Raw genomic sequence first — 22,275 nt, forward strand, 5'->3', positions numbered from 1 at the left:
ACCAGGTACTAAATAACAGTTCCCATTTTTTTTAGACATAGATGTCCCATTCCCTTCTGAAATCAGAGTTAGGCGTCCATATTTTGGCCTCTCCCTAGTCCTGCCCAGACCAAGCCCCCTTGCCACAGGGACATAACTCAGTTTTAGATGTCTATTTCCAGACTTTATAAAATTGGAATTTGGATGTCCATGCAATGCGGATATTTAAATGTTTGTTTTCAAACATCCAAAATGTAAATGAGAGCTTTAAAAATAAAGTCCATACTGACCCTAAGTTATATTTTAAGTAACATCGTTCCCCAGTCTTGTATTCATACTGCACAATGCTGTAGCTCTCTTTAAGTTCCCAGCTAACATAATTCATAACTTGAATGCACAGTAACCCCCTCCCTTAAAATCAAAGATTACTTCATCTTGTTTAAAAATAAGCACATGCTTGAAAGTTAAACTGTTACAACTTGCAAAAAAAAAAATTTACATTTCCCCCAAAATTTTAGTTTTCAAAATTATAACACCGGAAAGAACCCACGGAGATAATAGCATTTCATCCGCTTAGTTGCCTCTCCAGTAGTAGCTATAAGTCTTGCTATGCTTGTCACCATTTTTTTACGAATCCCACGTGTCAACATTTGCATAAAATAAGCGGTTATAAGTAATTATGAATTGCAATGGAAAGATTCTTCAAAGGCCCCTTACAACTGATGACAGATGTAATGTTCCCAAGTTTCCAATCTAATTCATTCAGAGACTGGGCAGCAGCATACGGAAAGCACATTGTCTATTTTACAAATCAGTTAATTTGAGTGCATGCATAAAAATAGGAACTCATCAAGTGAATAAATCGAATGAATAAACTAGGATGTTAGCTTTCAGCATGTATTGCAAATAATGAACCTGATTCACTGGCAAGCTGTGCATCCAGTTCTCTTATCCAAAATGAGAAAGTGCACAATGTACTCAAAGTACATCCGTTTTTCAGGCTTATACTAACCCTTCTTCTACCTCATTACATCATATTACATACCTCATTGCAGAAACTGATGAAGACATCAGCCAGTCTGTTGACTATGTCCCCTTCTGTGCGAGACTGTCTTATTTCTGCTCAAGGGGTTCATGCATAAATTACTACTATCATAATTAAGGGCTCCTTTTATCAAGCCGCGCTTAATAGCACGTGCTAAACCGTGGGATGCGCTAGCCGCCACCGCCTCCCTTGAGCAAGCAGTAGTTTTTAGGCCGGCGTAGGGGTTAGCGTGTGATGAAACATCACGTGCGTTAACCCCGTATAGTGCGTCTTGATAAAAGGAGCCCTAAATGTCAGAGTGTAAATTCAGATTTTTTAAAATCATTTTTGTTTTCCAAATGTTGATATCTTTCGACCTCCGTAGTCAATATAGTGCAATTACCGGGCAGCTCTGAGACTCCTCTTCTACAGACAACAGCAATCCAGCTCACTTCATATTGACGTTAGCATCGCTTAGCTCAGGGGGTGTCCAACCTTTGGCTTCCCTGGGCCGCACTGGCCGAAGAAACTTTTTTCTGAGACCGCACAAATGTGCAAATGCTGCAGCAAGACAGAGGAGGGAGCTGGTAAGACGGTAAACACCTGGGGGCAGCACAGGAAAACAAAGCATCGCCCTCGACCGGGGCCACACAAAATACTTCACGGGGCCGCATGCGGCCCTCGAGCCACAGGTTGGACACCCCTGGCTTAGCTAATTTTACATCTCAGTTCTTAGGAATATACAGGACCTAATTAAGCTTCATGGCCCAAAACAAAAGGAAACCATCGATATTTAAGCGCCTAGGTATCATTTAGCTTAGCTCTCTGGGACAGGAACTCAGCACTGGGGGGAGGGGGAGGTTTAAGTTATCAACATGGGTAGCCATTAAGATTGAATGAGTTGTAGTAAAATAACCTATTGAAGCACAGCTAGCATTTTATGCAATGAGACCTAATACTAATTATACTAATAATCCAGGTTAACAATGAAATAACCAATCTTAATGGTAGCTGATGTTGATACATTCCCCCTTTACTTCATGGATGAGAAAAAGATAGACTAGATATAATCTATTTGGATTTCAGTAAACCTTTGATATGATTCCTTATGGAAAGCTCATGAACAAACTCAGCGGTTTAACGTTAGGATCTAAATAGGTGACTTTGAGAATGACACGGTGACGGAATTTGTCACCATCCCCATCCCGTGGTATAGTGTGAAAGGAAACCAGGGCAATGTGAGCTTGTTAACACTATGTCTTTGCAGATTGCGCATTAAATAACCGGCATTCACCTTGAAAAAGCCCGATGTGTAGGGCGAAACGGGTCCAGTCGGCAAGCACAACATAGAAAGTTATGCTATCTGCATACTTTTGAAAAGTTGATGGTTGAGGTTCAAGAAGAATTTTTATATGCTCTACATATGATAAGTGTCTTGTTTAGCACTATGTAGTTTACATTTGAGAAATGATCCATTCTGTGCTCTAAACTCACTCGCAGTTTCAAGTTGTTTCTGCCTAGTGATTGTTAAATAACTTTATATAAACAGTTGGTCACTGTTTAATCTAAAGGAACATAAAAAAGATATATAAATAAGCAAAATATAAAAATAACATGGATTATCATTGTATGAGACAAGATTGTTAGTTTGTGTATGCAATCCAGTTATCTTGAAGGATTTTTTAAGGATCGATGAATGAAACCCCCATCCATAGTTAGCCAATTGAGATTGTAGTCATCTTTGGCATGGATTTCTGAGATCCTTTTTTCCTTCATTTAAGCACGCTGGTAATGCTGTAAACCTCCTTTTGAGTAACATAGTAACATAGTAGATGACGGCAGATAAAGACCCAAATGGTCCATCCAGTCTGCCCAACCTGATTCAATTAAAATTTTTTAAATTTTTTTCTTCTTAGCTATTTCTGGGCAAGAATCCAAAGCTCTACCCGGTACTGTGCTTGGGTTCCTACTGCTGAAATCTCCATTAAAACCTACTCCAGCCCATCTACACCCTCCCAGCCATTGAAGCGCTCCCCAGCCCATCCTCCACCAAATGGCCATATACAGACACAGCCCATGCAAGTGTGCCCAGTACTGGCCTTAGTTCAATTTTTAATATTATTTTCTGATTCTATATCCTCTGTGTTCAGCCCACGCTTCTTTGAACTCAGTTATCGTTTTCCTCTCCATCACCTCTCTTGGGAGCGCAATCCAGGCATCCACCACCCTCTCCGTAAAGTAGAATTTCCTAACATTGCTCTTGAATCTACCACCCCTCAACCTCAAATTATGTCCTCTGGTTGTACATTTTTCTTTCTCTGGAAAAGATTTTGTTCTACGTTAATAGTTTCCAAAGTTGCATGCTGAAATATGAGCATGAGCCCAAATTGTGTATACATATTAATTGATTAATGAACCCTTAACTAACAATAATTGGGTACTAACAACCAATTTTTGCAGTTAATTGGCATCAGTTAGGATTTGTGTGTACAACTGACTGCTCATTGGCCTATAAAGCTGAACATGCAAACTTGGTAGCGCATAAATCGCTGTTCCACAATCGGCCAGAGAATCGGTCAATAGTGATCCAGTTGGTATTATTGACTGACTAGTGCATCTAGCCCTAAATAATTAGGAGAGTCTTTAGGGAGAGAATGAGTGAAAGAGTCCTCAGGGAGTAGTGCCAGTAGAGCTTGGAATGACCAGCTTGACAATCATCTGTGAACAATGGAGAGTCTGGCTGAAGGTGACTGGCAAGTAACCAGCAGAGGGACCGGAGTAAGTGGCCAGAGGAGTCCAAGGTGCTAGGCTGAGGGGGACTGGCAAGTGACCGGTGGAGGGACTGGCAGGGCAGGTGGTGACCAGCGGAGAGACTGGTAATGGTACCGGGAGCAGCCAGAAGACCCTGAAGGAAGCAGCCTAAAGAACCAGGGAGCATTGGCTGAAAGTGACAAGCGAGTGACCAGCGGAGGGACTAGCAGGTCTGGTGGCAAGTGGCAGAGGGACTGGTAATGGTACCAGAAGCAGCCCAAAGACCCAGAGGTCCAATGGGGGTTGGAGAGGACCTGGTGAAGAACGAGGGACTCTGGACAGACAGTGACTGGTAAGAGGCCGGAGGAGGGACCGGTGGCAATTTAAAGACTGTTAATGGTACTGGAAGCTGCTCAAAAACCCAGAAGTCCAGGGAGGGTTTGGAGAACCCGGTAGTGACTAGAAAAGAGCTCAGAGGAACCTAGTCAGGTTTTAGATGTGAGTGAAGAAGAAGACCAGAAGTGCCTGGAGGTGATGGAGTGATGGGTGATGACCGCTGGGCCTGATAACAAGTAGACACATGACTTTGCTTAGAAGATCTGACAAAGTCTGCACAATGCTGAAAAGTTCTCAGCCCAACCAAGAAGGGAATGATATGGAGCCATGAAACTTACAAGTTATTACAGATATCCACCCCTAAGTTCAACACACCTAGCACATTGTGTCTGAAGTTTCTGTAACCCTTCCAAAAAATACTCTGATATCTGGTCACTGAAATACAGCTCCGGTGCTGCAATCACCCCTGAATCACTTGAAAATCATCACCCTTTCAAACTCTTTTTAAGGTTTGGAAACAGAAAATAGTCAGGTGGAACAAGATCTGATAAGTAGGGTGGATGGTCTATGCACTGAAACCCCAACTGCATCAAAACATCCGTTGTTTTGCCAGCCTTTTAAGTAGGTACATTGTCTTGCAAAAACAGAATTCCTTTCCTCAGCTTCCCTCTCCTTTTTTTTTTTTTTTCAATACCTCCTTTAATTGGCATAGCAACTTATAGTAGTATTCTGCATTAACTGTTTGGACTCTTGGAAGATAGTCAGTCATTACAACACCTTCCTTATCCCAAAACATTGTGGCCATGCCCTTTCCTGCTGACTTTCGGGTCTTGAATTTTCTTGGCCTTGGGGAACCTGAGTACTGACATTGCATGGACTGTTGTTTTGTCTCACGATCATAGTGGTATAACCATGTTTCATCAACAGTAACTAGAACTGTTCAAAATATCCTGTGAAGTGACTTTAAACCTGTGACACAGCCGGAGTGAAGGCAAAATGGTGATTCCCTGTTGGGTAAAGACTGGACTTAAGCATGCAGAACAGGTGGACTTTAAAGGAATGAAGATTGAAGTCATTATGCCATGCAGCTAAGTTCATATTTTGATCATTGTGTTTTTTTCATTCTAAGATTTTTCGACAAGCTGTTCTCCTGTGATTATTAAGAACATTGTAAGATCTTTTTAGTTCCCTGCATGATATTTTGAACAGTGTGAGAGTGGAGATTTTGCTGTCCAAGGAAGTTAACTGAGCTCTTTCTTTCCACTCTTTTCATTTTTTTTTTTAATTGTTTATTTTATTTTTCATATTTTGATTCATCCACTGTATAAGGTCTAGAGTTTGATTGCAAGCAATGACTGAGTGAAGGTATAACACAGGAGAGAGCTGGGTGGCCAGTTTCAAGCATGCATTGTAGATTTATAAGAACGTGCTTGCTCTCTTCTCTAAGTAGTAATTGAAATCACCCATTATTATACTGTTGCCCAATTTGCCAGCTTTCCTAATCTCTGAAAACATTTATTCATCTGTCTGTTCATTCTGTCCCAGGCAACAGTAGTATAACCCTATCTGCATATTCCTTCCCCTCACACATTGGCTCTCAATTATGGAATAATTTACCACGTGAATTGAGGTTGGAGGTAAACATGCAAGAATTCAAGACTAGACTAAAAACATTTTATTTTTGTGAGGCATTTGGTAAAGATTCTTCATTATCAGAGATAATTCATATATATTGTGGGGAAAAGGGTCTTTATAATGTGAATCCTGTGATTTTAATGGCTAGAAAACTTTTAGGTTGATTTTGGTTGATGTGGTGGTGTATTTATGTGTGAATGTAATTTATCTCTTGTTTAAATTTCTTTAGGTCTGTCCTATTTTAATTGGAGTTCTTTTCTATATTTTATAGTTATTGTAAACCGCTTGGACCCGTCATATGAACAAGCATTATTACAAGTTTTAATAAAACATAACACATATGGATTCCACACTGCTATCTATATCATGCAGAATGTTTATTTAGTTTTATTCAATTTCCTCTAACATACAGTGCAAGCCCCCCTTCAATTTGATCTACTCTATCCTTGCAATATTATTTGTACTCAGGTAACACAGTGTCCCATTGATTGTTCTCCTTCCACCAGGTCTCTGAGATGCCTATTATATCTACCTCATCATTCAGTGCTATATACAGCACTCATAACCCCTCTATTTTATTTTTTTGGCTTCTAGCATTTGTATACAGACACTTCAAATTGTGTTGTTGTTTTTTCTTGAATCTACAGGCTGCTGAGAAGATGACAGGGATAATTTGAGTCCTTTATTATGCCTTCCTCTTAAACATTCCTGCCCACTTTTAGTTTAACTAGCTCCTCACAAATACAGTTCTCTAAAAATCGATCAGGGTCTAGCACACCTCCTATCCTATCCCATTTGTATTTATCTGCAGAATAGAAGTGTTCTAGATATCTTAACAAGCTTTAAAAAACTGATTAAAAGCTGACCAGTACAGGTCACAAATACCCAGTAGATACTACAAAGTAGATTTCCAGGTATGAATGATGGTTCTCACAAATTTTCCTGCCTAATAATTTGTATTCCATTGACCTTGAGAAACTTGTCCAATCCTCTTTTCAATTCCACTATAATTACCTTGACCACTTCCTCTGCCCCCTCCAAAAAAAACAAAAAAACAAAACCAAGTAGGCAGATGGTCTTCTAAATCTTAAAGTATGAAAATTATGGAGGTAGACACAATCAAAGTGGAAAAAGTCTTTAAAATCTTTATTTTAATAGATTAAAATACTATCTGGCACACCTATATTTCACCCTGCAAGGGCTGCTTCAGGGCTTAACCTTTACTATAAAATACAACAAAACATATCTCACTAACAGATCACATAACTTAACACATTACGTTATGAATAAATAAAGCATAAAAACTCAAAGAATAAATAAATAACCAATAAATGAATAAATAGTTGAATAAATAAATCCTTACCCCCTCTTCTACGAAACTGCGATAACAGTTTTTAGCGCAGTGAGCCATGCTGAATGGCCCGAGCTGCTCCTGATGCTCATAGAGTTCCTATGAGCATCGGGAGCAGCGCGGGCCATTCAGCGAAGCTCTCTGTGCTAAAAACTGCTAGCGCAGTTTAATAGAAGAGAGGGTTAATATAATCATATACATAAAGTAAACTTTGAAAGACACATACAAAACATACAAATTGTACAGAGATGCATTCCATACATATAAAATTTATGGGAACCAGGTCAGACTGTGTTTACATACTCTTGCTGTGAATAGTAAACAGGGAATACAATAAGAAAGCTTTGCTCAAAATTATAGTAATATTTACTATAATCAGGCAACACTCCTAAAATGACTTACCAGGACCTTCTGACTCCAAAGAGGGATCTTTCCCCATGCAGCTACTAGCTAAATATAATCCTGTTTAGTTTCTTAGATCTAACAAGGCCAGGATCTCCTAGGTCGGTGTTAGTGGAATAGCTATTAAAATATCATTTCATTGAAATATTTATTATAAAAGAGGGCACATTATTACGTTTCAGAGTTAGTTCCTTATATTAGAACTTGAAACTAGCATGTAAACCTTGAAAAAATTAATTTAAAAAAATCTAATAGTAGCAATCTTGTGAAAAGCTTATGGATACAATGAAGACGGTTGGAGGTATAAATAAATATTGATATTCCACTGCAGCACCAATTTCTGCTGTACTGAAGGCTTTTTTTTTCTTTCTTTTTTTAAGTAAATGCAGCGATCCATGACTTTCAACTTTGGATAGCTTTGGCAGACACTGGATCTTATGTGCTACACTATAGTTAAATATGAATCTTTAATTATTTTTACTTTTCTTCTATCTCCGGTGCAATTTCCTTTGAGATTTGAAAGCTTTGGAAGAAGTCCATGAGATTACAAATAGCATGAGTGAAAAAGTGGAATATCTGTCATGAACAGATAATGATGTTGAAATGATTCTTTTCAAATCAAATACAGTACACTGTTACTATTGAGACAGATAAACCAGAAGGGAATATTCAAGATTTAGAAAGATGTTTAAAAAATAAAGCAGATTGTCTGTGATGTGGGCTCACGCTGAGCAAATATATCAAAGTCATGAAAATACCTAATGGTTTTCATAACAAATAATACCTTACTAAAGGCAAGAAACTATTTTAAATTTATTATTTATTTATTTACAAAACTGGATTATACCCAATAAGTATGTTATAAGCTTTTTTTTATTGGACAAGAAAAAAACATTACTCATTCCAATAACTTCTTCAGTTTCTCTTGAAACTTTGCATAATGGATGTGGTGGATGAGTGGATGTGTGAACATAAGTTGAAACTGAATGCCAAAAACACTAAGAGGAGCATAATCAAAAGAAACGTCTAAGTCTCCTTTTGGCCTAAGTCCCTAGGCGCAGAAAGTAGACAGCAGGGAAATGTCCATTCTCAAAAAAAAACCGTCCAAAATGAGATTGTTTTTTTTTTAGACTGGCCTACCTTTATGTTCAGCAATGTAATTGCCCAGACTGCCACTACGTGTATCCTTACCACACATTCACAACCAAAAAATCGCCCAAGTGCCAAACGCCCAAAACAATACCTTTTAGTCGTTCACCTAAAAGCAGAATTCTCTAACCAGCGTTTGTCATAAACAATGCCGGTTACAGAATCCTGGAACCGTTGTCCTCTCCCCCCCCCCCCCCCCCCAGCAAAGATTGTGGCAGGAGAGATGTCTAATCTCTCTTACTATAATCCTGAACCTCCCCGGCAGGAGAGATGCCCAATCTCTCCTGCCGAACAACCCCCCCCAGCACTGATCATCAGTGCCCATGAAGCTGAACTGAGGCTTTTTCTCCACTTTCTTTTCTTTTTCATGTCTTTTTGCTTTCTTTGATGTGTGATTGTGCTGCGGAGTGATGTTCCTCTAAATATTGTATAGATTACTGTAGGTCTGTAATTGATTACAGAGGGTTCTTTATATTTGTCTCTTTAGAGCATCATAATATTTCCCCAAATTCTATAAAAGGCACTATAAATTGTGCTTGCAAAATATGGCACATGCAATTTAATTGAATAAAGAGACAATTAGCACCAATAACTGGAATCTTAACAAGCAATTATCAGTGTAAGTTGGGATGAATTAAAAATTGCATGCATAAGTTTTACGCATAGTTCCATAAAAGGTAGCATGGCGATGGACTAATCAGGAGCATTCCTGCAATTTATGTGTGCAGTAGTAGAATAAGAAGGAATGTGTGCCTGATTTAGGCACAAGAATTTATACCACATTTCAGCTGGTGTAAATAGCTGAGTTAGGCACAGTTCCTAGTGAAAAGCACTATTCTGTACATTGCACCTAACTTTGAGAGGAAAACCCAAAGGAGCACAGAAGACCAAACTTTAATGACACAAATAGGAAGTGGAACATGAAAATGGTCCCAACATGGACCGTGTTTGGCTACAGAACCTGCATCAAGAGTCCTCAAGTTGTCCACCCAACAAAAGACAAAATAAATGAGGTTATGTTACGACTGTATTTCTCCCTTCTCCCCCGTCTGTTTCAGTATAGCCTAGTCTGTGTTTTGTATTATAATCATTGCGCTTGTACGTTTTAAATTGTATCCATTTTAATTAGGTGATTATATCAAATTTTAATAAAAACTTGTAAATTTGTAATCTAATTCATCAAAAACTATCATCCAAAAGTTTTTACTGAATTAGATTGCTACATAAGCTAATTTATTTTGTCTTTCTGTTGAGTGGACGACTTAAAGACTCTTGATGCCGACTCTGGAGCTGAAACACGGTCCGTCATTTTTGCCATTAAAGCTTTTAGTTTGGCCTTCTCTGCTCCTTTGGTTTTTCAGTTTGGGGTTTTTTTTTTTTTGTTTTTAATTAGTTTATGTCATTTTATTTTATTTTATTTTTTTAATTCTTTATTCATTTTCACAAATTACATTAAGTGTTAATATTTTTTCATTCACAGTAACAATAAATAGATCACTTATAAACAATCATTGGTATATTACATAGATTCTTATCCCTATCCCTCGCCCATCCCCCCCAACCAAATACTCCATTCTTGTATGATATATGTAAAAATAAAATACACCCCTCCCTACCTCATAAACTGATAAACATAAGGGAAATACTTCTACTTAATCCTGACAATATTTTGTTAATGGTTTCCATGCATCCTGAAATTTCTTAAAATCCTTTTGTAACGCAGTAAATCTTTCCATTTTATAGATATGGCATAAAGTTTGGGTTTGGTGCAGAGCTTTGGCTTCTCCTTTTGGTTCATCTAACTTTAAGAGCCATTTATAGAACAGTGCTAAGGACTTTTTACTGCGTTGATATGTTAGGTGCCATTTATAGAATCTAGCTTTTATCATGCACTAAAGCTTTGATGAATTCTTTCCTTAGGGGAAAAGACATCCTGGACTCCTTAGAAGGCTAGGGAAGATGAAATAATAGTAGGAAAGAGAAGGGGAGACACCAGATATAGAGTTAGAATAGAGAAGGTGAGATGCTGGACATAGGGTTGGGAAAGGGAAGGGGTGACTCTGAACTATGAAGGGTAGGGAAGTGAAGAGAAGATGCTATACTATAGGGGGAGTTAAGGTTTTTCAGCTGCTCCTAGGGTTTATATGACTGCTAAAGGCATAGGCTATGCTTGGGTCAGCCCCGATAGTACATTTCAAACAAATCAGAGAAAATTATTTTTCACTTAATGCATATCTAAGCTCTAGAGCCTGGAGATTTGGGAAGGAGATTTGGGAAACCCAGCATAACTGAGTTTAATAAAGGCTTAGACAAATTCCTATAGGGAAAGTCCATAAACCATTATATAGGTAGACTTGGGGAAATCCACTGTTTATCCCAAGAGGTAAGCAGCATGGAATCTTGCTACTTATTAGGATCCTAGCAGGTAAAGAAGCAGGCCAGAGCAATTTGCGAGGCCTGCCCCAAAAGGGAGGCCTCACTGGTCAGGTTAGGCAGGAAGGAAGTGGAGGAGCCAATGGGAAAGAGAAAGGGGTGGGGCGAAACAAATGGCAGACAGTTTAAATTAGGTCTTTCCCAGCGCAGCCATCTTTTTAGTGGCACGCCGGAAGGAAGAGGACACCCGCACTCCCGCCCAATGAGCTACATGTCAGCGCACTGCCGGCATAACCGCCAAGGCAGCGGCTGAGCTTGTCACAGCAGGCAGGATTGGTGACTCAGGGAGGCCACGAGATGAGCAGAGGGGGGTATATATATATATATATAGGTGGAAGGGGACTAGGTTTTGTGCCATTCTAAAGTGAGGGCTCCTACCCCTTGATGGCAAATGAGGAGCCCCTCTTGGATGGAGGGGCATGTCCGAGAAATAAACAGTGGTAGCCACTCGCTTGAATAGCACAAGGGGGCAGGAGCAGTCAGCGGGGCTTGAGAAGCTTGGACGGCAGCTCGGGCCAAGTGGGAGTAGAGCATGGCTTGAACGGCAGTGCCTACTCATATACAATCAGCTACACATTTTGGAATGACTAATGTAAATGGCAATGGTCACAGTTTCCCCTCACTTCGTGTGATAGTGTGGCTTCCTGGGTCTAGATTATAACAGCTAAAAGCCGGAGTAGAAATTAGTGATAGATAAGTATTTATTGCTAGTGCTGAGAATTGTTATGCCTGTAGGCGAATTAAGTTAGGTACTAATGATAACTACTGTATTGCTTATTGTTAAGTAACCATGCTGCAGCCTACAATAAACTTCTCATAGCGGAAAATTTACCATGGACTCAGACTGCGTTTGTTGGGAGGGAAAGGGGTGGAGGGTTGGGTAGGGGCAAAAGCAGGGTTACTCGGCTGAGGCCTCCCCAATTTTGGGTCAAGAACAGGAAACCGGGCTTAATGAGCTTTGGTCTGATTCAGGTATGTTAATTCTCATGTTCTCATGTTCTTAACTCTCACACAGACATATATAACTATCATTAGAAATTATTTTATTTGTATTCTTGGAAAATGCTTGTGTTTTGGGCATGTTCAACAACCTTATAAGGCACTGTTTAAAGTCTTATTCCTGGAATTGTCACCATAATGCATAAATCCAATATCAAATTCCAAGCTTCCAACTTTTAGAATATTCTTTCTATGTTACTCCTTTAAATCCTTAACTGATGTTGCTACTTCTGTTTTAGCCATAGACCTCAGAAACACCCTTCCTCCGTCCCATAAAGGTTATGATCTCATAACGGGGAGATTCATGTGTAACCTCCTCATCGGTCAAGGCTTAAATTTTTAATGGCTGATGCTCAATAATTTTATATTTATTTTGAACACTTTTTATACTTTAAAACGACTAATGAAGTTTATGTACTTATCTTCAAAAGTGTTGCTGTACATAGGCTGGTGTACTTAGGCTGGTGTTTTGGGCATGACATTTTATATTCCATGTTTCTTTACATCTGCTGGTGCTTTTGGGTTTTACCCTTTTTTTCTTTTCTTGATACTATAAAAACATTAACACCATATCTAGGGAAATACAAATTACGATGACTAGCAGTTATATCTGAATCGAACTGTCCCACTGCTTTCAGTCCCTTTACTAAGCAAGAAAAACAGCAGGGTGTACATATGATTTCTCCCAAGTAGTTTTATATTGTCCAACATGTCAATGCTTGAGAATAATTGAATAAATGACCTGGGAAGAAGTTTGGTATTTTCTCACAAAATAAATTGTATGCACACTTTGAATTCTTTTTATTAGTTTCAACTAATGAACTCCTGTCCATTTGCATAAACATCTCTTTGTCAAGACAATGTCCTGAACAATGTAGCCTCCTTTGTAGCTCTCAGCAGTGAATAAAATTGCTTATTCAGCTATCAGGCGATGATTAGTTACAAATTTTGATCTTATTATTTAGAACAGTGGAAAATCTGTTTTAGGCAAAGGCAAATTAAAACTGGCAGAAAGAAATAATGAACCAGATATTCAAAAAGAGCTGGGCACCTAAATTTCCTAAATGTATCCCTTATCTTTGCCGAATTGAGAAAACCAAGGGCCCAATATTCAAATGCATTCATGTAAAGGGCTGCAGTGTGAATATGAGAAGCTCTGAGGGCCACCAAAAGATTTCAAGCTTACACATACTACTAATTTTGTAAACCGTCTTAACCTATTTGCTCAGACTAGGTATTAAACATTAAAACTTAGTACTAATATTAATTCTAACACACTTCAAGGCTATATTTTAAAAACTTACTTTATTTTGGATTGCAAGTGAGACAAATGAGTAACATACTTATGAGATTGTTTGCAGTTACTATTAGGGGCTCATTTTCAAAAAGAAAAAAACATCCAAAAAGTGGCATAAAGGGAAAATGGATGTTTTTCTTGACAAACCATTCCAAGTCACTATTTTCTAAACCTATACCTGTATTTTAGATGGATTTCTATGCTGTTGATCAGTAGTTCATCTAAATCTCAAGGGGGGGCATGATAGAGGCATGGTGTGGGTGGGACTAGGGTGGGCTTATGATTGGGAGGTTTGTTTTGGTTTTTTGGGGGTTTTTTTGCAATAAATTGAACTTTTTCTCACCTAAACTATATTCAGCTTTCAATTGTACAATTTTACACCATTAATCTCCTTCCCTTAATTAGGAAAATGCCAGTTCCCCTTTAACAGCCAGCGGGTAGGAATAATACAGCAGAGGATTGGCACCAAAACATTTTTACATCCCAGATTTCCAACATTAGCAGTCTGGGCACTGGCCGTGTGAGGAGGAGGAAAACCTGCAATTAGGGCTTCCCTGCGATAGTCATTAACCTCTGTACAGGGGTTATCCTGCATTGCCAGGGCCCGCAGACCTCTCAGACAGCCCAGTTTCTACAAATCCATTATTCTGCCTATCTGGATCCTCTGATGTTTGGATACTGCAAGGATTTCATACTACTTCAGAAGCCATCTAGTTGTCTCGTACATGAAGAGTCTGAAGCTGGACCAGCCCTTCCAAGCCTTCTAGGTGTATGATCGCATTTTGAGCCAGGTAGAGGTTGTGCAAAAGGACTCCCGCTGTGCTCTCTAGCCTGTTGCCTCGGAGTTCTAAGTCTACAGATTTTCCAGCTTCGCACAATTCACTCTAGAGAATGTGGATATTTCATTTCCATTAAGATTAAGCAACTCCAGACTGGGGTGGCTGATGCTTCCAGCTCCCTGATGTGGTTATGACTAAAGTTGGGCAAACTGCAGATAGGGCAGTTCGCATGACTGTATGTGCACAAGCAAGTTCTGGTCCGCTTCAACACAGTAGATGGATGAGGGAGTTTCAGTGATGAAATGTCCTGCAATTGGTTCTGAGAGACGCTGACCATAATGCAACCTTCAAAATCCTGAGAGGCATAGAGAAGGTAGACAGGGACAGATTCTTCAGACTGTGGGGAACCACAAGTACAAGGGTCACTCGGAGAAAACTGAGAGGGGACAGGTTTAGAACAAATGCTAGGAAGTCTTTTTTACCCAGAGGGTGGTTGACACATGGAACTCGCTTCCGGAGGTTGTGATTAGGCCAGAGCACATTACAGGGGTTCAAGGAAGGTTTAGATAGGTTCCTAAAGGATAAGGGGATTGAGGGGTACAGATAGAAGTAGAGGTAGGTTCAGAGAAATGTCAGAACCACTTCACAGGTCATAGACCTGATGGGCCCGCCGCGGGAGCGGACCGCTGGGCGCGATGGACCTCTGGTCTGACCCAGCGCATGCCCATACATAACTGGATTCTCTGATGGCGCACGCCGCAGAGGCGCGCGCCGAAGGATGTGCGCAAAAGGAGCAGGATCTGCTCCTTAGTTCGCTCCTTCTGTGCGCTTCCCGAGGGCGCCTTCACTAATCACTTGACAAATACCTTTCAACCCCAGTAAAGCTCAAATCTACACGAACTATAACTTATTATCTTGCATTTTTATCCTCTTTTTACATATCCAAAATATAATTCATTATGGAAGATCCAACTACAGCTTCTATACACAAGAATATCCCAGTACAGTTAGGTTATAGACCCTTAACCTACAAACCCTCCAGAAACTTTCCAAATACACTTTTACCTATACCTACCTCTATATCTCAATCAAACGATTCAACACCAAAAACATTTTTACCAATTCAAACATTTTCTTCTTATAACTTTCATACTTTAAAACTAGGATTGATCAACTCTAGATCTCTTAAAAGCAAACATCATCTCCTAAAAGACACTATTCTTAAACACAACTTACACATCCTCTGTATTACTGAAACCTGGCTCTCCGAAGGCGAAGAACCTTACCTTTCCTTTTGTTGTCCCCCTAATTATGACTATATATGGAACCACCGCCATAATCGTAAGGGTGGTGGCTTAGCTATTATCTTCCTCAAAAACCTAATAAAACTCCATGACCAATCCACAAATAACTCCATAATTGAATACCTTCATATCAAAATTAACTTAACCCAAAAAATTGACCTTCTTCTACTTTATATTCCTCCCCCTGTAGACCACTCTAAATTAACCTCCTTTCACAATTTGCTTTTTGACTACTGTTCAACCACTAACTGCCCGATTATATTAGGAGACTTCAACATTCACTTTGATAACCCCAAAAATCCAAACACCTCAGATACATTAAACTTATTCAAAGAATTGGAATTGCAAACAGTTATCCAAGAACCCACTCATTCAGCTCAACATATCCTTGACATGATTTTAACACCTATATCTCAAATTATTTCTCACTCTGTTCCAAACATTTTCCCAGTCCCATGGTCTGACCATAGTCTAATATTGCTAAACCTTCACCTTGCAGAACCTTTACCTTCAAACTATCCTTCTGAATCTAGAAGGATCTCATTCAGAGACTTTTCTAAATTGGAAACTTCTGACATCTCACCATTCTTTGGCTCATCCACACCTTCTCCAAATTTTAACTCCATTGAAGAACAACTTCAATTTTGGAACTCTTCCCTCGAATCTATTATAAATACAAAAATACCTTTAATCTCAAAAACTATATCTACCCGTAAACAAAAAAAACCCTGGTACTCCAAAGAACTATCTTTATTAAAAACACAACTTCGCACTTCAGAAAGGAAATGGCGCTCCTCTAAATCTTCATTTAACCTTCAACAATTCAAAGATAATGCTTCTCTCTATAAAAACAAAATCACCCAAGCAAAAAAATCATACTATACCAACAAAATTCAAAAAGCAAAAAACACATCAGTTCTATTTAAAATTTTTAAACCCATCAACCCAGAGACAAAAGCCAAACTAACTAATCAAAAATCAACTTTAACAGCACAGGAATTAGCTGATCACTTCTGTCAAAAGATTACCACCATTAGCCAAAATCTTCCAAGCCATAAAATAACCACAATTGCATCCGATGACACTAACAATAGTATACCAACAGCCAAATGTACTAACTTCAAAACACCTTCCTTAGGAGAAATTGAAGGATACCTAAAAACAATTAATCTAAAAGGCTCTCCATTAGAAATAATTCCCCCATTCTACCTAAAGAAATTCTTTAACTACTTCGGCCCTTTTATTCTCTCTCTTATCCAAAATAGCTTTCTCTCTGCTACTTTTCCCATCTCCTGGAAATCTTCAATTGTCACACCAATAATAAAAAATTTTAAAACTACTCATGATGATGTCTCAAATTACTGCCCTATCTCCAACTTACCTTTTCTAATGAAACTGACAGAAAAATTAGTTTTTGAACAAATTTCAGACTTCATTGAATCTTCGAATGCCCTCCACCCCAATCAAACAGGTTTTTGAAAACATCATAGCACGGAATATTCAATGATTGGTCTCATAACAAATATCCATTACTTCCTCGATCATCACAAATCAGTAGCCCTTTTCTCTTTAGATTTATCTGCCGCATTCGACACAATTGATCATGAACTCTTACTAAATCGGATGAAATCATTAGGCATAGGAGGTCAAGTTTTAAAATGGTTAACTTCCTTTCTATCGGACCGTTCTTCTCAAGTCAGATTCAATGATACCTATTCCTCAACTTACTCTTCAACCTACGGGGTACCTCAAGGTTCTATACTCTCGCCTCTCCTATTTAACATTTTCTTATCACCTCTTCTTACCATTTCACAATCGCTAGGTTTCACATCTTTTTCCTATGCAGATGATATTCAACTTCTACATCCCTTTAATCCGGAAAAAGCTGAAGAAATAAAAGCTATCAATGAAAAACTGGAACTAATAAAAAATTGGCTAAACACTAATAAATTAGCACTAAATATCCAAAAATCAAAAACCATGTTTTTCACCAGGAAAGGAAACCTAACACCAATTTCACCATTCATCCTTGACAATACCCCTCTGGAATCAGTACCTCATTTAAAAATCCTTGGTGTAACTGTTGATGTAGACTTATCGTTCCATAATCATATCAGTGAAATAGTCAAATCATGCTTTTACAGATTACGTCTAATCCGTTCAATTTCCACATTCTTAGAATCTAAGTCAGTTAATATTCTGGTCCATTCTCTGATCATTTCCAAAATTGACTACTGCAATTCACTCTTAATCAATATAACTCAGAAAGAAAAAAGACGACTTTAGATAATTCAAAATACTGCAATAAAATTAATTCATAAAGCAAAAAAGTTCGATCATGTCACACCTTTACTGATTAAATCACACTGGCTTCCCATTTCCCACCGAATTACATTTAAAATTATATTTCTAGTATATAAAACATTAACTTATAATGAACCACAATTCATATCAAAAATGATTATTCCACACAACACCTCACGTTCACTGCGTTCATCCTCTTCAAACCTTTTATCAATTCCCTCATTAAAAATTATCGGCACAAGAAGAAATGATATATTTTCCGTTATGGCCCCTACACTATGGAACTCCATACCAAACTATATCAGAATTGAAAAAGACCTTCAATCTTTTAAGAAAATTTTAAAAACCTTTTTGTTTCAAGACGCCTTTGACACATAGCACGTCTCATATCAACCCCCTTACATTTAGTAATGACTATCACATTTTCCAATCCCCTTCATTACCTATTGTGTTTTCCCTTTTATGTTAATTTCAACAGATAAAGATATTGTAAGTTTTCCCTCCTTTCCTACACATTCATACTTATCTCTATCCCTACTGTCTAAATGTCAATTGTTTGTTTTTATGACTAATTTGTATAATATATATGTGAGACCACCATCTGGCGGTTTTTAACTTGTACATCGCTTAGAAATATTGTATAAGCGATTCATCAAATGCTAATAAAACTTGAAACTTGAAACTTGAAACTTAATGTATGATGAGAGGAGGCTGATGTCTGTCAGGGCACGATCCCTCAGCTCCATTTTGATGTAGGTTAGCTTTAAAGTTAGCTTTTATTTTTACATCAAATATAGTCAAAACTATGGAAGCATATCTTCAACAAAATACAGGAGACTTCATCAGTTTTTAAGTATCACTTGCTTAAATTAACTTGTGTAGTGAAGTGTTTGCATTCAAGTTTAAATAGATTGCTGTGAATCTGCAAAGCAGTCTTTAGCAGCTCAAATTGTAAGTAAGTCAGAAATTAATGCAGACATGTCTGCATACTGTACATCAACTCTATGTAGCTATAGGATAACTTGTTACTGAGGGCACTCTGGACTTCTTCACCAGAGTGATGTCTAATTGTTGAACTTCAGCTTCAGCAGCTCCTTCAGATTGACCTGAGCAACCTCAGACAACGTATTCATTATAAAGTAGACTGGTATTGCTGATGTACGAATCAATTCCTTTTCCTAAAGAAACTTCCACACCATTAAGGGTAATGCTAGCAGCAGGGTCAGTAGCTGTTCTTCCCAAACCTTTCACACTATGCTTCCCCTTAGGCAATTTAGTTATTTTGGAGGCTGATTTCAGTTCATCTATGTTCCAAGGGCCACCTCACCAAATAAGAGTAAGCCTATGGGATTTCCAGGGAATGCATGACAATAGTTGGCACTTTTGGAGACAATGTTTGCAAAATAGATCCCTTTTCCAAACATATAGCCAGTCACAGGAGCTTCAGGTGGAGCGATGCGCAGACCCTGGGAAAGAATACCTGCAAAGTTGGTTGTGCGGGAACTGTGCCAGAGCAGCTTACAATTGTGTAGTTCCTGAAATGGCTTGTAGCACTGATGTAGACCTCCCCAGACAGGGCCACATAGAAGGCCATGCACAAATCCTGATGCGATTCCCGCCTCCATCAACCAGATCCACAATGAGCCAAACCAAGCCTCACTCACAAACCAGGCATTTTAGCAAAAGTTATTCCAGGGTGATGTCACTAAACACACATTATTGATTCTTTAAAGCTGCTCTGTACAGTTGGATACCACATTACCACACTAAAGTAAGGTATCAGCAATAAACTTCCATTATATTATCCACTCCCATTTTCCTGACTTCATAGCTTCTTCCAGAGACTGACAGCTCCCACATCCAATTACGTACTGATCTTTATATCCAATAAAGAGTGTTGAAAACCGGCATTAGGGATAGGAATCTATGATAGAATATTAACATTGCTTGTTCTTTTTTCTTTTTTAAAAAATAACCATCTCTAACTGTGTCCCTCAATTGTAAATTATATAAGCATTAAAATGGTTAAAACATAGATAAATCAAAAGGAAAAGGAATAAAAGTTATTACCCTCTCAAAAAAAAAATTTTCTTACTAGACCAACATTAAGCTAAAAAAAAACCCATGCTCCAAGAATTATGACATCTCTTCTTCTGCACACTTGTCAATGTACTCCTGCAACTTTCCTGTCTCCTTATAGTTGACAATCTTATTTAAGGGAGTTACTCTCATCACCGCTGGGTAGAAGAGCCCATACTTTGCTCCTTTCTGCCGAAGTTTTGGGCGGAGCATTAGAAATTGTTTTCTTACACTTGCAGTTTTCAGGGCAAAATCAGGTAAGAGAAAGATCTTTGAATCCTGCCATTTAATATTTCACTTTTCTTTGGCCATCTGAAGTATTTCCATTACCTGGGAAAAACGCAGCAATTTAAAAATTATCGACTTGGGCCCTTTAAAGCCATTATTTTTCCTTAATGAGATTCTGTGAGCCCTCTGAAATTCTAATGGCTGTGAAAACTTTAATGAGAGGGTTTTCAGTAATAATTCTTTCAAAAACTTTATAAGATCTGAACCTTCAGCTCCCTCCGGAATACCGATCACTCTTACATTTTTCTGTCTCCCCTGCTGCTCAAATCTTCCAGCTCTTTTGACAAATCTTAAAACAGCCTTATGATCAGACTAGCACTGTAGCAATTTGGTCTCACAAGTCTCTACTCGATGCTCTAATGTTAGGTCTCCAACCTAACATTAGAGATCTGTACCTGCTTAGTTAAATTTCCCATTTCTTCTTGCATTGATGCCAATTTATTTGAATTATTTTGAAGCAGTTCTTGTACACTTTTCAATCTCTCCATCATTTGTTCTAACATCTCTATGGAGTCTTTAGGTAAAGGCACATTAGATGGAGCAATGGGATCAGCCTTCAGTCTCTTACTTGTTCCTTTAGCAGTATAGGCATCCTCTACTCTAGTTTGTTTCCCTGATGCCATTATCAGAAGAAAAGCAATATTTCAATGCTGATAAATGAATCTGAATGTGCTGCCTAAGGAGGAGCTCAGCAGTCAAGCAACCATCCTCACTACCCCCAAGTTCCGGAACCCAACAGTAGAAAATTCCATAAGTGAGACACATGAGTAACATGCTTAAGAGATTGTTTGCAGTTACTATTAGGGGCTCATTTTCAAAATGGAAAAAACATCCAAAAAGTGGCATAAAGGAAAAAAGGATGTTTTTCTTGACAAACCATTCCAAGTCACTATTTTCTAAACCTATACATGTATTTTAGATGGATTTCTATGCTGTTGATCAGTAGTTCATCTAAACTTCAAGGGAGCATGATAAAGACATGGTGTGGGTGGGTCTAGGGTGGGCTTATGATTTGGAAGGCTTTTTTTTTTTTTTCCAATAATTGAACAGTTTAGAAACCGTCCAGGCACAATTTGGACATCTGAGGGTAGACCTGTTTTAATAATGAATAAGTGTCCAATGAAAAAGGTACCCAAAGTGACCAGATGACCACTGGAGAGATGTAAACATTACCCCAGTGGTCACTGACTCCCTTACACTCCACCAAAGATGTAAATGAAATGGAACTGTACTTACATATAGGTGATACCTGCTGGCATAAGGGCTATTGGTGTGGTACACAGTTGGGTCCAGTAGGTTTTGGAGGGCTCACCACACAATAAAAGGAGGTTATGGTGAGCTGTGTACCTTGGACCTTATATGAAGTTCACTGCAGCACCCCCTGAGGTGCCCCACTGCTCTGCTGGGATGCAGGGCCGGATTAATGAATAGGCCTAGGAGGCATGTGCCTAGGGCCCGAAATTTCAGGGGGGGCCTGCTGAAGGAGGACAAACAGAGAGCAGTTGTCCTACTGTTTCCCTTCATCTCACCTTTTTTTTAATACATCTACGGCAAGTAAGATCAGCTATGGGCCCCCCCCCCCCCGGGCAGTTAAGATCGGCCATGGGCCCCCCCCCCCCCAGCATCAACGGTACTTAAAAGATCGGCAATGGGTCCACTGGCATCAACATGTAAGATCGGCAATGTGGTGCTCAGTCCAAAGCTTCCCCTCTAACACGAACTGCCTGGGAGAAAACAGAAAGCTGCATCAGAGGGAAGCTTTAGGCTCAGCACCGCGTTGCCGATCTTACTTGTTTTTGATGCCAGGGGGCTCGTTGCTGATCTTCTTACTTGCTGTTGATGCCGGGGCCCGTAACTGTTTGAAAAAAAAAAAATCGGAAAGAAAGATGAGTGCCTTTGAACTCTCTTAGTACTGTTATCTGCTACATACTTTTCTGCTGAGCTGGACATCATCTCATTCCCTTCAGTTTGGTTGCTGGCTCCAACAGATGCAGGGTTATGCTAAATTAGAACTTTGCACATACTCTGGACGAACATTATCAGAATGGACACACTACTGTGATTTGTGGGACTTCTTTCCCCTTGAAAATATATAGACAGTTCTCTTTTTGTGTTATACTGTTTTTCAGGGGATGCTGGGGGAGGAGTGTGGAGAGTCACCAGGA

The sequence above is a fragment of the Geotrypetes seraphini genome, chromosome 5 (genome assembly GCF_902459505.1).
Source record: "Geotrypetes seraphini chromosome 5, aGeoSer1.1, whole genome shotgun sequence".
In the NCBI taxonomy this organism is placed as follows: domain Eukaryota; kingdom Metazoa; phylum Chordata; class Amphibia; order Gymnophiona; family Dermophiidae; genus Geotrypetes; species Geotrypetes seraphini.